The sequence below is a fragment of the Aotus nancymaae genome, unplaced genomic scaffold (genome assembly GCF_030222135.1).
Source record: "Aotus nancymaae isolate 86718 unplaced genomic scaffold, 86718_ANA_hifiasm-v0.15.2.pri h1tg000025l, whole genome shotgun sequence".
Taxonomy (NCBI): Eukaryota; Metazoa; Chordata; class Mammalia; order Primates; family Aotidae; genus Aotus; species Aotus nancymaae.
In genome coordinates, this window is record NW_026988438.1 from 34,102,665 (window position 1) to 34,107,596 (window position 4,932).

Genomic DNA, 4,932 nt, shown 5'->3' on the forward strand with positions numbered 1-4,932 from the left:
CCCGCAGACCTCTTGTGAACCCCAAATGAGATAACGCATGTCGACTACCGACCACAGCACTGCATAGGTAGGAAGTGCTCTCTGCTACCCGTTGTTGGTATTACTCACCCTCAAGGCTTAGCTCCAAAGCTACATCCTCTGAATTTTTACCGGTTGGCATTAATCTCTCCCCCATCTGTTCCACAGTGCTTTCTCCGTTTGCCAACATTGTAACAGTTGGCCCCATTCTACTCTGTGTTGTAGTTGAGAATCGGCCTGATTTGCCCATTGTACATTCTTGAGGGCAAGGAATCTGTTTGGTTCACCTTTGTGCATGCACAGTACCCGGCACTGGGCCTTGCCAGGGTAGGTTTTGCTAACTTTAGCTCCCTTCCTTGGAAGAAAAGGGGATACGAGGGGGTGCCCAACTGAGAGTGGGCAGTTGTGTAAAAAGTTGAGCAAGACTTGTTTTAAAAGGTCCCTTCCTCCACCTGGCTTTCTCTTCTCTCTCCTGGACTAGTGTAGTAAGAACAGAAAAGAATAGGGGCCAGGGCAGCAGAAGCAGACTTCTTAAGTTGCTTCTTCTGTGTTAAACCTTGGAGGATGAGTTGGCGTGGTAAAGAGGATGAAGAAAGGTGATTGTGAGGTTACCAAGACCCCATTGACAGCATTTAGTCTCTGAACAGGGGACTCTTGGGGAGTCTTGGCCTAGTAAATGCTGCCTTCAGCTTTTTACTGAGGACCTACTAACTGCCTGATGCTGTACTGGAGGCATGAAGGATAGGAAATGGAGTACTTTTGTTCCTTAAGTTTATGGTTTCATTAAGGTGATGAGTCAAACATTTGTGAAACACCAAGAAACAAGAGAAATAATGTACTCAGTTGCCAAAATACTTAGATGTAAATTACTTCAAGGTTTACATAGGGAGTGCTATAAACCAGTTGAGAGCAGAGGCGGTATCTTCTTCAAGGTGGTCCCTCCAGAACCTTGCACACAGTTGATGCTCAAAAAATGTATTTATTAGTTGAATTGAGGAGGTTACACTTGAGATGTATTTTGATAAATATGAATAGACTAGGAACAGGAAGGGCATTCAAACTTCTAACATTTGTTGGGAAGTGGGCTGACCCCTCACTATTGTACAAGGTGAATTGATAATCATTATGTTAAATATCTTTCAGACTACACACTTCAAAATGGTGGCTTAACTCTGTGGGTTCTGACTGGTGGGAATGAGGTCCCTAAAAGACCTTGCAGGAAAGTGTTAATCCTACATACCCTTGACTTTACTCATAATAAAAAGTCCCATTTTTAGGAGCATGGAGAGAGATGAATGAAATTAGAAGGAGCTTCTATTTAGATTTATTTCTAGAATCTTCCATCTAGAAATAGCCACGTGAAAAGTCCAAACCATTGTGTTGTAAAAGACTTGAAAAGTCATCTGCATTCATAAAATCCCAAAATCAGTGCTACTCAAAGGTTGACCGGAAACTGGTGCCCATATGTAAAATATTTGTTTCTGATCCAAATGAGATAAGTAATAGAATTGAGAATAAAAGAATTTTTTTTTTTTGTAGAGATGGAGTCTTGCTGTGTTGCCCAGACCTGTCTTGAACTCCTGGGCTCAAGCAATCCTCCTACCTCAGGCTCCCTCAGTGCTGTGATTACAGGTGTGAGCCACCATGCCCAGCCTAAAGAAATTTTTATAGCAATTGGACATCATTACCACATCAACAAATAAGCCATGGTTTTGGCTTTTTTAAAAAATGCCTTTATAATTTCATTTTATATTTCTAAAGATGAATTTGTTTTTTTTTTTTTAAACAGAACCTTGCTGTGTTGCCTAGACTGGAGTGCAGTGGCATGATCTTGGCTCACTATAACCTCTGCCTCACAGGTTCAAGCAATTCTCCTGCCTCAGCCTCCTGAGTAGCTGGGACTATAGGCATGTGCCACCATGCCCAGCTAATATTTTGTATTTTTAGTAGAGACAAGGTTTCATGTTGTTAGCCAGAATGGTCTCAACCGCCTGACCTCGTGATCCGCCTACCTTGGCCTGCCAAAGAGCTGGGATTACAGGCATGAGCCACTGTGCCCGGCCTAGAAATGAATTTCTATTTTTTCTTTGAATTTCTATTTTATTTTACAAAAGTATTGACTTGCAACAAATTGAATTTTTTTTTTAAGTTGGTTCTTCACCGGGGTTAGTTTGAGAAGCACCGCCTTAAATGGCATCCTGGTAGGGTAGGCAACTCCTAAGATAACATCCAGTGATTATTCCCTTCCCTCGAGCATGGGCTAGACCTGGTGATGTGCTTCTAACAAACAAAATATGGCAAAAATGGTGGGCTTTCATTCATTTCTGAGTTTAGATTACAAAAAGACAGAGTGGCTTTTATCGTGCTTACCCTCTCTCCCACTTTCTCCCTTTTAGAGCCCTCACTCTTGTTGGAGAAGGAAGCTACCATGTTTTGTTTTGTTTGCTTTTTTTTTTTTTTTTAATACAATGTTTTGCTCTTGTTGCCCAGGCTGGAGTGCAGTGGCGTGATTTCGACTCACTGCAGCCTCCTCCTTCCAGGTTCAAGCAATTCTCCTGCATTAGCCTCCCGAGTAGTTGGGATTACAGGTGCCCACCACCATGCCCAGCTAAGTTTTTGTATTTTTAGAAGAGATGGAGTTTCACCATGTTGGCCAAGCTGGCCTTGAACTCCTGGCCTTCAGGTGATCCACCCACCTTGGCCTCCCAAAGTGCTGGGATTACAGGCATGAGCCACCATGTCCACAGGGAAGCTATCATGTTTTAAGAAGTCTTATGTAGAGGCTCATATGACAAGGCCAATATCCTGTGAGAGAGAAGCTGACACCTGCCAACAGCCACTTGAGTGGGCTTAGAAGCTGATCCTTTCCCGGTTGAGGCTTGAAGTGACCAAGGTGGCTTGCAGTCCACGCCAACTCCTTGATTGCAGCTTTGTGAAAGGCCCCGAGCAAGAGGACATATCTACACTGCACACGGATTCCTGACCCAAAAATAAATCTAAGATAATAAATGTTGTTTGACGTCACTACATTTTTGGGTAATTTGCTACGTAGTCATAGATAACTTGTATACCTTGTGCCAGAGGTGGACATCCAGTTGAGCCCAGGAGTTCGAGACCCGCCTGGGCAAAATAGTGAGATCCTGTTTCTATTTAAAAAAGAAAAAGAGGTAGACATCAGTCGAGTAGAAGGAGCTGAAAATGCAACTGCAGTTGTGCTATACGGTTAATGATATAGTCAATGACTAATTTATAACTAGGAAGTAACTTTACAGTAGTACCTTCTAGTCCCTAGATGTATTTAAAGGCCTTAACTCTTTAAATGTAAAATTATAACTTGTTGGCTAGGTGTGGTGGCTCACGCCTGTAATCCCAGCACTTTGGGAGGCTGAGGCGGGTGGATCATGAGGTCAGGAGTTCGAGACCAGCCTGGCCAATATGGTGAAACCCCGTCTCTACTAAAAATACAAAAATTAGCTGGGTGTGGTGGCATGCGCCTGTAGTCCCAGCTATTCGGGGGGCTGAGGCAGGAGAATTGCTTGAACCTGGGAGGCACAGATTGCAGTGAGCTAAGATCAAGCCACTGCACTCCAGCCTGGTGACAGAGCAAGACTCTGTCTCAAAAAAAAAAAAAAAAAATTATAACTTGCCATGAAAGATAGTGACTACAAAAACATGGCCATCCCAGCTGGTGTGAGATGAACACAATATGGAAATTTCTTGTAGACATCTAAATAGAAAAAACTTGTTTCTTCCTCTCTGTACGCTAACACAACACTTCTGACAACCAATGTGTAGGTTTTTGACACCAAGCAATTCTTTGATTCCAGTTCTCTGGGGTCATCAATAGGGTGTCCTCCAGCTCAATTCAATTTTGACACTATCTGCCTGGAGTTAGCATCAGACCTCACTTCAGATGCCAATCTCATCTGTGCCTTCTGAACTTCTGACTGATGGGCCATATGTTGGGGGTTCCCATGACCCCCTTCTCAGATTCAATAATTTGCTAGAATGGCTCACAAAACTCGGAAACATTTACTCATGTGTACGGGTTTATTATAAAAGATGCAATACGTGGAAGAGACACATTGGGCAAGGTATGGGGAAGGGGCACAGAGCTTCCATGCCTTCTCCGGGTGCACCACCCTCCCAGCATCTCTATGAGTGCAGCAACCCAGATTGTCTCCCAACCCTGTCCATTTATTTATTTATGAGTCAGAGTCTCATTCTATTGCCCAGGCTGGAGGGCAATGGCATGACCTTTGGCTCACTGCAACCTCCACCTCTTGGGTTCAAGCAATTCTCCTGCCTCAGCCTCCCCATTAGTTGGGATTATAGGCACCCACCACCACACCCAGTTAATTTTTGTATTTTTAGTAGAGATGGGGTTTCACCATATTGGCCAGGTTGGTTTCCTGGCCCGGCTGGTCTCGAACTCCTGACCTCATGAGCTGCTCGCCATGGCCTCCCAAAGTGCTGGGATTATAGGCATGAGCCACCTCGTTGGGCTGTTTATTTATTTTTTATGAAGTCTTCATTATGTAGGGATGATTTTTTTTTTTTAAACAGAAGTTTAAAATTGCCCAGGCTGGAGTACAGTGGCACAATCTCGGCTCACTGTAACTTCCACCTCCCGGGTTCAAGCAATTCTCTCATGCCTCAGCCTCCTGAATAGCTGGAACTACAGGCATGCATCACCACACCTGGCTAATTTTTTTTTTTTAGTAGAGATAGCATTTCGCCACATTGGCCAGGCTGGTCTTGGACTCCTGGCCTCAAGTGATCTGCCCATCTCAGCCTTCCAAAGTGCTGGGATTACAGATGTGAGCCACCACACCAGGCCTGTAGGCATGGTTGATTAATCTGTTAGCCTTTGGGGACTGAATTCAATCTCTAGCCCTTTTCCTTTCCCAGTCT